We start from the raw sequence: 11,597 nt of genomic DNA, 5'->3' as shown, positions 1-11,597 counted from the left end.
ATAACCCTGTGTCTCAATTTCATCGGTCGAGTCCTAGTGATTAACCATTCAGAGTGAGTCCACACTTGCATCCCCCATCGAACACAAATCTCATTGTCTCCGGGTTTCTGAAACAACGGTAGTTGGCACGCCAGGTAAGGGAGCACTAGCGTACTAAGTGACAATTTTCGCTCTGATGGACCAATCATCAGCTTTTGCTGGAGGCAAGACCTTCGCCCCAGGTAGCCGCATCACGTTCAGCACCCTCAACTTCTTCGACACCACCATCGGCGAGCTCAACCTCGCCGCCTCCAACGTGCCCAAAACCTTGGGCACACAACACACGCACTCCACCAGGAGCAAGTCGGAGAAGCGACGCCTGAAAAGGCACGCCGCTGCCTTAGGGTAGCACCGCAACAAGCACACTAGAAGCAAGGCGGTGGAAGCCCCATCTTCAACTATGGTGGTCATCATCGGTCACCAACCGACATCTGTCCTTGACTTGCTCGAGGACGATTCAAGCCGCAGCTCGACCATGGTTAACTACGACACTGAAGAAGCATCGAAAATGGTCTGTTTCGTGGTAATGCCCCCTGATAGTCGCCTAGAGGGGGGGTGAATAGGGCGAAACTGAAATTTACAAATCTAAACACAACTACAAGCCGGGTTAACGTTAGAAATAAAAACGAGTCCGCGAGAGAGGGTGCAAAACAAATCTCAAGCAAATAAGAAGTGTGACACAAGGATTTGTTTTACCGAGGTTCGGTTCTCGCAAACCTACTCCCCGTTGAGGTGGTCACAAAGACCGGGTCTCTTTCAACCCTTTCCCTCTCTCAAACGGTCCCTCGGACCGAGCGAGCTTCTCTTCTCAAATCACTTGGGAGTCAAACTTCCCGCAAGTACCACCACACAATTGGTGTCTCTTACCTCAATTACAAGTGAGTGTTTGATCACAAGAAAGAGTGCCAAAGAAAAGAAGCGATCCAAGCGCAAGAGCTCAAATGAACACTACAAATCACTCTCTCTAGTTAGTAAAGCTTTGTGTGGAGTTGGGAGAGGATTTGATCTCTTTTGGTGTGCTTTGCAATGAATGCTAGCTCTTGTATAGTAGTTGGGAGCTGGAAAACTTGGATGTCTTGAATGTGGGGTGGTTGGGGTTATTTATAGCCCCAACCACCAAACTAGCCGTTTGGTGCAGGCTGGCTGTCGTATGGTGCACCGGACAGTCCGGTGCACACCGGACAGTCCGGTGCCCCAGCCACGTCACCAAAACCATTGGGTTCCGACCGTTGGAGCTCTATCTTCTGGGCCCGCCTGGATGTCCGGTGGCGCACCGGACATGTACTGTAGAGTGTCCGGTGCGCCAGCATGGGCGTGCCTGACCTCTGCGCGCGCAGCCGCGCATTAAATGCGCCGCAGGTAGCCGTTGGCGCCAGAAGAAGTCGTTGCCCCGCTGTTACACCGGACAGTCCGGTGTACACCGGACAGTCCGGTGAATTATAGCGGAGCAGCCGTTATAATTTCCCGAGGCTGCCAAGTTCCAGAGCCGCGTCTTCTTGGAGCACCGGACACTGTCCGGTGTACACCGAACAGTCCGGTGATTTATAGCGCGCCGGCTCCTGGAAAATCCCGAGGGTGAGGAGTTCTGCGAGAAGTCCCCTGGTGCACCGGACACTGTCCGGTGTGCCACCGAACAGTCCGGTGCGCCAGACCAGGGAGCCTTTCGGGATGCCTTTAGCTCTCTATTTTGAACCCAACTTTGGTCTTTTTAATTGGCTTGTTGTGAACCTTTGACACCTGTATAACTTATACACTAGAGCAAACTAGTTAGTCCATTTATTTGTGTTGGGCAATTCAACCACCAAAATTATTTAGAAACTAGGTGTAAGCCTAATTCCCTTTCAATCTCCCCCTTTTTGGTGATTGATGCCAACACAAACTAAAGCAAATATAGAATTGTATAATTGAACTAGTTTGCATAATGTAAGTGCAAAGGTTGCTTGGAATTGAGCCAATATAGATACTTACAAGATATGCATGGATTGTTTCTTTGTTTTTGACATTTTAGACCACGCTTGCACCACGTGTTTTGTTTTTGCAAATTCTTTTGTAAATCTTTTTCAAAGTTCTTTTGCAATTAGTCAAAGGTAAATGAGTAAGATTTTACGAAGCATTTTTAAGATTTGAAATTTTCTCCCCTTGTTTCAAATGCTTTTCCTACTAAACAAAACCCCCCCTAAATGAGATCCTCCTCTTAGTGTTCAAGAGGGTTTTGATATATCATTTTTGAAATACTACTTTCTCCCCCTTTTGAACACAATAAGATACCAATTGAAAATACTCTCTTGAAAAACTAAGTTTTTAAAATTGGTGGTGGTGCGGTCCTTTTGCTTTGGGCTCATACTCTCTCCCCCTTTGGCATGAATCGCCAAAAACGGAATCATTAGAGCCCTTGAAGTACTTTCTTCCCCTTTGGTCATAAATAAATGAGTTAAGATTATACCAAAGACGAAGTCCTTTTGCTTTCTCCCCCAAAGATGGAGAGTGACTCGGAGCGACGGCGAAGGATGAGTTACGGAGTGGAAGCCTTTGTCTTTGCCGAAGACTCCAATTTCCTTTCAATACACCTATGACTTGGTTTGAAATAGACTTGAAAGACACATTAGTCATAGCATATGAAAGAGATATGATTAAAGGTATACAAATGAGCTATGTGTGCAATTTTAGCAAAAGAAATTGCGCGAAACAAGAATATTGAGCTCATGCCTAAGTTTGTTAAAAGTTTGTTCATCAAGAGGCTTGGTAAAGATATCAGCTAATTGATCTTTAGTGTTAATGTAAGAAATTTCGATATCTTCCTTTTGTTGGTGATCCCTTAAAAAGTGATACCGAATGGCTATGTGTTTAGTGCGGCTATGCTCGACGGGATTATCTGCCATCTTGATTGCACTCTCATTATCACATAGCAAAGGGACTTTGGTTAATTTGTAACCGTAGTCCCGCAGGGTTTGCCTCATCCAAAGCAATTGCGCGCAACAATGGCCTGCGGCAATGTACTCGGCTTCGGCGGTGGAAAGAGCGACCGAATTTTGCTTCTTTGAAGCCCAAGACACCAAGGATCTTCCCAAGAACTGGCAAGTTCCCGATGTGCTCTTCCTATTGATTTTACACCCGACCCAATCGGCATCCGAATAACCAATCAAATCAAAAGTGGATCCCCTAGGATACCAAAGCCCAAACTTAGGTGTGTAAGCCAAATATCTCAAGATTCGTTTTACGGCCGTAAGGTGAGCTTCCTTAGGGTCGGCTTGGAATCTTGCACACATGCATACGGAAAGCATAATATCCGGTCGAGATGCACATAAATAGAGTAAAGAACCTATCATCGACCGATATACCTTTTGATCGACGGATTTACCTCCCTCGTCGAGGTCGAGATGCCCATTGGTCCCCATGGGTGTCTTGATGGGCTTGGCATCCTTCATTCCAAACTTGGCTAGAATGTCTTGAGTGTACTTCGTTTGGCTAATGAAGGTGCCCTCTTGGAGTTGCCTGACTTGGAATCCTAGAAAATACTTCAACTTCCCCATCATAGACATCTCGTATTTTTGTGTCATGATCCTACTAAATTCTTCACATGTAGATTCGTTAGTAGACCCAAATATAATATCATCAACATAAATTTGGCATACAAACAAATCATTGTCAAGAGTTTTAGTGAATAAAGTAGGATCGGCCTTGCCGACTTTGAAGCCATTTGCAATAAGGAAGTCTCTAAGGCATTCATACCATGCTCTTGGGGCTTGCTTGAGCCCATAAAGCGCCTTAGAGAGCTTATAGACATGGTTAGGATACTCACTGTCTTCAAAGCCGGGAGGTTGCTCAACATAGACCTCCTCCTTGATTGGTCCATTAAGGAAGGCACTTTTCACGTCCATTTGATAAAGCTTGAAGCCATGGTAAGTAGCATAGGCTAATAATATACGAATTGACTCAAGCCTAGCTACGGGTGCATAGGTTTCACCGAAATCCAAACCTTCGACTTGGGAGTATCCCTTAGCCACAAGTCGAGCTTTGTTCCTTGTCACCACACCATGCTCGTCTTGCTTGTTGCGGAAGACCCACTTGGTTCCTACAACATTTTGATTAGGACGTGGAACCAAATGCCATACCTCATTCCTAGTGAAGTTGTTGAGCTCCTCTTGCATCGCCACCACCCAATCCGAATCTTGAAGTGCTTCCTCTACCCTGTGTGGCTCAATAGAGGAAACAAAAGAGTAATGCTCACAAAAATGTGCAACCCGAGATCTAGTGGTTACCCCCTTATGAATGTCGCCGAGGATGGTGTCGACGGGGTGATCTCGTTGAATTGCTTGGTGGACTCTTGGGTGTGGCGGCCTTTGTTCTTGATCCTCCTTGTCTTGATCATTTGCATCTCCCCCTTGATCATTGCCGTCATCTTGAGGTGGCTCATTTACTTGATCTTCTATTTCATCAACTTGAGCTTCATCCTCATTTTGAGTCGGTGGAGATGCTTGCGTGGAGGAGGATGGTTGATCTTGTGCATGTGGAGGCTCTTCGGATTCCTTAGGACACACATCCCCAACGGACATGTTCCTTAGTGCGATGCACGGAGCCTGTTCTTCACCTATCTCATCAAGATCAACTTGCTCTACTTGAGAGCCATTAGTCTCATCAAACACAACGTCACAAGAAACTTCAACAAGTCCCGAGGACTTGTTAAAGACTCTATATGCCCTTGTGTTTGAGTCATATCCTAGTAAAAAGCCTTCTACAGTTTTAGGAGCAAATTTAGATTTTCTACCTCTTTTAACAAGAATAAAGCATTTGCTACCAAAAACTCTAAAATATGAAATGTTGGGCTTTTTACCGGTTAGGAGTTCATAGGATGTCTTCTTGAGGATTCGGTGTAGATATAACCGGTTGATGGCGTAGCAGGCGGTGTTGACCGCTTCGGCCCAAAACCGATCCGGTGTCTTGTACTCATCAAGCATGCTTCTTGCCATGTCCAATAGAGTTCGATTCTTCCTCTCCACTACACCGTTTTGTTGTGGGGTGTAGGGAGAAGAGAACTCATGCTTGATGCCCTCCTCCTCAAGAAAGCCTTCTATTTGTGAGTTCTTGAACTCCGTCCCGTTGTCGCTTCTAATTTTCTTGATCCTTAAGCCGAACTCATTTTGAGCCCGTCTCAAGAATCCCTTTAAGGTCTCTTGGGTATGGGATTTTTCCTGCAAAAAGAACACCCAAGTGAAGCGAGAATAATCATCCACAATAACTAGACAGTACTTACTCCCGCAGATGCTTATGTAAGCAATTGGGCCAAATAAATCCATGTGTAGGAGCTCCAGTGGCCTGTCACTCGTCATGATGTTCTTGTGTGGATGATGGGTTCCAACTTGCTTTCCTGCTTGGCATGCGCTACAAACCCTGTCTTTCTCAAAATGAACATTGGTTAATCCTAAAATGTGCTCTCCCTTTAGAAGCTTATGAAGATTCTTCATCCCAACGTGGGCTAGTCGGCGATGCCAGAGCCAACCCATGTTAGTCTTAGCAATTAAGCATGTGTCGAGTTCAGCTCTATCAAAATCTACCAAGTATAGCTGACCCTCTAACACACCCTTAAATGCTATTGAATCATCACTTCTTCTAAAGACAGTGACACCTACATCAGTAAAGAGACAGTTGTAGCCCATTTGACATAATTGAGATACCGAAAGCAAATTGTAATCTAAAGAATCTACAAGAAAAACATTGGAAATAGTATGGTCAGGTGATATAGCAATTTTACCCAATCCTTTGACCAAACCTTGATTTCCATCTCCGAATGTGATAGCTCGTTGGGGATCTTGGTTTTTCTCAAATGAGGAGAACATCTTCTTCTCCCCTGTCATGTGGTTTGTGCACCCGCTATCGAGTATCCAACTTGAGCCCCCGGATGCATAAACCTACAAAACAAGTTTAGTTCTTGACTTTAGGTACCCAAACGGTTTTGGGTCCTTTGGCATTAGAAACAAGAACTTTGGGTACCCAAACACAAGTTTTTGACCCCTTGTGTTTGCCCCCAACAAACTTGGCAACTACCTTGTCGGATTTGTTAGTAAGCACATATGATGCATCAAAAGTTTTGAATGAAATGTCATGATCATTTGATGCATTAAGAGTTTTCCTTTTAGGCAACTTAGCACGGGTTGGTTGCCTAGAGCTAGATGTCTCACCCTTATACATAAATGCATGGTTAGGGCCAGAGTGAGACTTCCTAGAATGAATTTTCTTAATTTTGCTCTCGGGATAGCCGGCAGGGTACAAAATGTAACCCTCGTTATCCTGAGGCATGGGAGCCTTGCCCTTAACAAAATTAGACAATCTTTTAGGAGGGGCACTAAGTTTGACATTGTCTCCCCTTTGGTAGCCAATGCCATCCTTGATGCCAGGGCGTCTCCCATTATAGAGCATACTTCTAGCAAATTTAAACTTTTCATTTTCTAAGTTATGCTCGGCAATTTTAGCATCTAATTGTGCTATATGATCATTTTGTTGTTTAATTAATACCATGTGATCATGAATAGCATTGATATCAACATCTCTACATCTAGTACAAATAGAAGTGTGCTCAACGGTAGATGTAGAGGGTTTGCAAGATTTTAATTCTATAACCTTAGCATGCAACATATCATTCTTAGTTCTAAGGTCGGAAATAGTAGTATTGCAAACATCAAAATCTTTAGCCTTAGCAATTAACTTTTCATTTTCAATCCTAAGGCTATCAAGAGAAATATTCAATTCATCAATCCTAGCAAGCAAATCAACATTATCATCTCTAGGATTGGATATTGAATCAATACAAACATGGGAATCAACCTTAGCAATTAATTTAGCATTTTCATTTCTAAGGTTGTCAATGGTCTCATGGCAAGTGCTTAGCTCACTAGACAATTTTTCATATTTTTCAACTTGTAGAGCATAAGCATTTTTAACCTTAACATGCTTTTTGTTTTCCTTAATAAGGAAGACCTCTTGAGAGTCCAAGAGATCATCCTTCTCATGAATAGCACTAATTAATTCATTTAATTTTTCCTTTTGTTCCATGTTAAGGTTGGCAAAAAGGGTACGCAAGTTGTCCTCCTCATCACTAGCATTTTCATCACTAGAAGACTCATATCTAGTGGAGGATTTAGATTTAACCTTCTTCTTTTTGCCGTCCTTTGCCATGAGGCACTTGTGGCCAACGTTGGGGAAGAGGAGTCCCTTGGTGACGGCGATGTTGGCGGCGTCCTCGTCGGAGGAGGACTCGGTGGAGCTCTCATCGGAGTTCCACTCGCGGCACACGTGGGCATCGCCTCCCCTCTTCTTGTGGTACCTCTTCTTTTCTCTCCTCTTGCCCTTCTTGTCGTTATCCCTGTCACTGTCACTTGATAATGGACATTTAGCAATAAAGTGACCGGGCTTACCACACTTGTAGCAAACCTTCTTGGAACGGGATTTGTAATCCTTCCCCTTCCGTTGCTTGAGGATTTGGCGAAAGCTTTTGATGATTAAAGCCATCTCTTCATTGTCGAGCTTGGAGGCGTTAATTGGTTGTCTACTCAGTGTAGACTCCTCCTTCTTCTCCTCCGTCGCCTTGAATGCCACTGGTTGTGCTTCGGACGTGGAGGGTTCATCAAGCTCGTTGATCTTCTTTGAGCCTTTAATCATACATTCAAAGCTCACAAAATTCCCGATTACTTCCTCGGGAGTCATTAGTGTGTATCTAGGATTACCACGAATTAATTGAACTTGAGTGGGGTTAAGAAAAATGAGAGATCTTAGAATAACCTTAACCACCTCGTGGTCGTCCCACTTCTTGCTCCCGAGGTTGCGCACTTGGTTCACCAAGGTTTTGAGCCGGTTGTACATATCTTGTGGCTCCTCCCCTTGGCGAAGACGAAAACGACCGAGCTCCCCCTCGATCGTTTCCCGCTTGGTGATCTTGGTGAGTTCATCACCCTCGTGCGCGGTCTTGAGTAGGTCCCAAATCTCCTTCGCATTTTTCAACCCTTGTACCTTGTTATATTCCTCCTTACTTAGAGAGGCGAGGAGTATGGTTGTAGCTTGAGAGTTGAAGTGCTCGATTTGGGCCACCTCGTCCTCATCATAATTTTCATCCCCTACGGATGGTACCTGTGCACCAAACTCAACAACATCCCATATACTTTTATGGAGCGAGGTTAGATGAAATCGCATTAAATCACTCCACCTAGCATAATCTTCACCATCAAACGTTGGTGGTTTGCCTAATGGGACGAAAAGTAAAGGTGTATGTTTGGGAATGCGAGGGTAGCGTAGGGGAATCTTACTATACTTCTTGCGCTCTTGGCGCTTAGAAGTGACGGATGCCGCGTCGGAGCCGGAGGTGGATGTTGATGAAGAATCGGTCTCGTAGTAGACCACCTTCCTCATCCTCTTCTTCTTGTCCCCATTCCGATGCGGCTTGTGGGAAGAAGATTTTTCCTTCTTCTCTTTGTGGTGAGAAGAGGATTTCTTCTCCTTCCCTTTGGAGTGTGAAGAAGACTTCTTCCCTTTGGAGGAGTCCTTCTTCTTCTCCTTCCTCTTGGTGCGGGACTCTTCCGATGAAGTGCTCCCGTGACTCGTAGTGGGCTTGTCGCCGGTCTCCATCTCCTTCTTGGCGTGATCTCCAGACATCACTTCGAGTGGTTAGGCTCTAATGAAGCACCGGGCTCTGATACCAATTGATAGTCGCCTAGAGGGGGGTGAATAGGGCGAAACTGAAATTTACAAATATAAACACAACTACAAGCCGGGTTAACGTTAGAAATAAAAACGAGTCCGCGAGAGAGGGTGCAAAACAAATCTCAAGCAAATAAGAAGTGTGACACAAGGATTTGTTTTACCGAGGTTCGGTTCTCGCAAACCTACTCCCCGTTGAGGTGGTCACAAAGACCGGGTCTCTTTCAACCCTTTCCCTCTCTCAAACGGTCCCTCGGACCGAGTGAGCTTCTCTTCTCAAATCACTTGGGAGTCAAACTTCCCGCAAGGACCACCACACAATTGGTGTCTCTTGCCTCAATTACAAGTGAGTGTTTGATCACAAGAAAGAGTGCCAAAGAAAAGAAGCGATCCAAGCGCAAGAGCTCAAATGAACACTACAAATCACTCTCTCTAGTTACTAAAGCTTTGTGTGGAGTTGGGAGAGGATTTGATCTCTTTTGGTGTGCTTTGCAATGAATGCTAGCTATTGTATAGTAGTTGGGAGCTAGAAAACTTGGATGTCTTGAATGTGGGGTGGTTGGGGTTATTTATAGCCCCAACCACCAAACTAGCTGTCTGGTGCAGGCTGGCTGTCGTATGGTGCACCGGACAGTCCGGTGCACACCGGACAGTCCGGTGCCCCAGCCACGTCACCAAAACCGTTGGGTTCCGACCGTTGGAGCTCTATCTTCTGGGCCCGCCTGGATGTCCGGTGGCGCACCAGACATGTACTGTAGAGTGTCCGGTGCGCCAGCATGGGCGTGCCTGACCTCTGCGCGCGCAGCCGCGCATTAAATGCGCCGCAGGTAGCCGTTGGCGCCAGAAGAAGCCGTTGCCCCGCTGTTACACCGGACAGTCCGGTGTACACCGGACAGTCCGGTAAATTATAGCGGAGCAACCGTTATAATTTCCCGAGGCTGCCAAGTTCCAGAGCCGCGTCTTCTTGGAGCACCGGACACTGTCCGGTGTACACCGGACAGTCCGGTGATTTATAGCGCGCCGGCTCCTGGAAAATCCCGAGGGTGAGGAGTTCTGCGCGAAGTCCCCTGGTGCACCAGACACTGTCCGGTGCGCCACCGGACAGTCCGGTGCGCCAGACCAGGGAGCCTTTCGGGATGCCTTTAGCTCTCTATTTTGAACCCAACTTTGGTCTTTTTAATTGGCTTGTTGTGAACCTTTGACACCTGTATAACTTATACACTAGAGCAAACTAGTTAGTCCATTTATTTGTGTTGGGCAATTCAACCACCAAAATTATTTAGGAACTAGGTGTAAGCCTAATTCCCTTTCACCCCCGCCTAATGACAATGGCGGAGGGGACAAGGAGGACCCCAATCAAGAAGAAGAGTACTAGCGCCAGCGCCAAGCATTCATCCTTACTTGTGAGGCCTCCCTCCATTAGTAGTAGTAGGAGCTTGATGCCCTTGTGCAAAAACTCGACCGCGTCTACGGTGATGTGAAGCGGAGGCGCACCGAGGTCATGAGGCCCCGACCAAGGAATGTATGTGACTAGCTCACTGAGACCAGCGATGGCACACAATTTCCTCAATCCCGCGCAAAACATGGCGCGCACCAGCCATGATGCTCCAATCCATCTCGGAGTAGGGCAAGCCAGAGGCGAAGGCGATGTACTAAAACCTCCGCAACTTTGTGGAGAGGGCCCCCGTGCAGTAGGCCAAGATCGATCGGTACTTCCCGCTCAGGACGGAAAGCTACGACCCACAAACGGTCTTGTCTTGGAGTAGGGGGCACAATCCTCTTGATCCACGAGGACGTGTGTCCCCATGAAGGACCACCTCAGAAGCATCTATGACACCCGATGCATCCTCGACAATAGGCGTCAGGAGCAGGAAGAAGTTGAGCAGCCACTCAAAAGAAGGCGCGAATGCAGCCCCATCCCACCTGGACCAGGACTGCGAGCCTTCGGGCATGAGATCCGAAAGGCGTAGTTCCCCCCAAAGGTACGTGCACCAGCAAACATCTCTAAATACGACGGATCCACCAACCCCAACGTATGGCTGGAAGACTACCTCCTTGCATCTCGTATGTTGGGGATCAAGGATAATTACCTGATCATCTAGTTCCTCCCCATACACCTCGCGGAAGGCGCGAGAGCCTAGCTCGAGCATCTACCGGCCAGCACCATACACGACTAGGCAGACCTTTGGAAGGCCTTCACTGGGAATTTTCAGGGTACCTACAAGTGTCACGGGAGCTCTTGGGACCTCAAGAGGTGCCCCAGAGGAGCAGTGAGAGCCTCTGGAACTACATCTGAAGGTTCTAGCAAAAAAAGAATGAGCTCCCCGACGCCACCGATGCCGACGTGGTGAGTGCCTTCACCTACGACACCACCAACGAGACCCTCGTCCATGAGCTTGGGCGAGGGCGACCAAAGACAACTACCGACCTCCTCTACATAGCGACCACGTTCGCTAACAGGGAGGATGTAGTAAGGGCAATTTTCTATAAGGGAAAGCGCCCACGTGACGTCGACGAGCCGAGTGGTGAAAAGAGGGAACATCGGGAGCACCCAGACAGGCGTCGAACGAACCATCGCCCCTCGTGCAACGAAGAGGGAGAAGTCGCTACCATGGACCGCCCGCCCAAGCTGCCGCCCAAGAATGGCAGCGACCACTTCAATAAGTTGATGGACTCGTTGTGCCAGAATCATGGCTTCCCCATGCATCACAAAAACTCCAGGAGTGCAAACTCTTAAAGCGCTTCATCTCCAAGCCACTGGCCAAGAAGGCGAAGCAGGAAGAGCCGATGAAGCCAACGGAGCAAGAGACCCCCATGGAGGACTTCCTCGAACCCGCGAGGTGCCTCATGATTTTTGGCGGGGCAGGAACATA

The sequence above is a fragment of the Zea mays genome, chromosome 5, assembly GCF_902167145.1.
Source record: "Zea mays cultivar B73 chromosome 5, Zm-B73-REFERENCE-NAM-5.0, whole genome shotgun sequence".
Taxonomy (NCBI): Eukaryota; Viridiplantae; Streptophyta; class Magnoliopsida; order Poales; family Poaceae; genus Zea; species Zea mays.
This window is presented reverse-complemented; position numbering follows the sequence as displayed.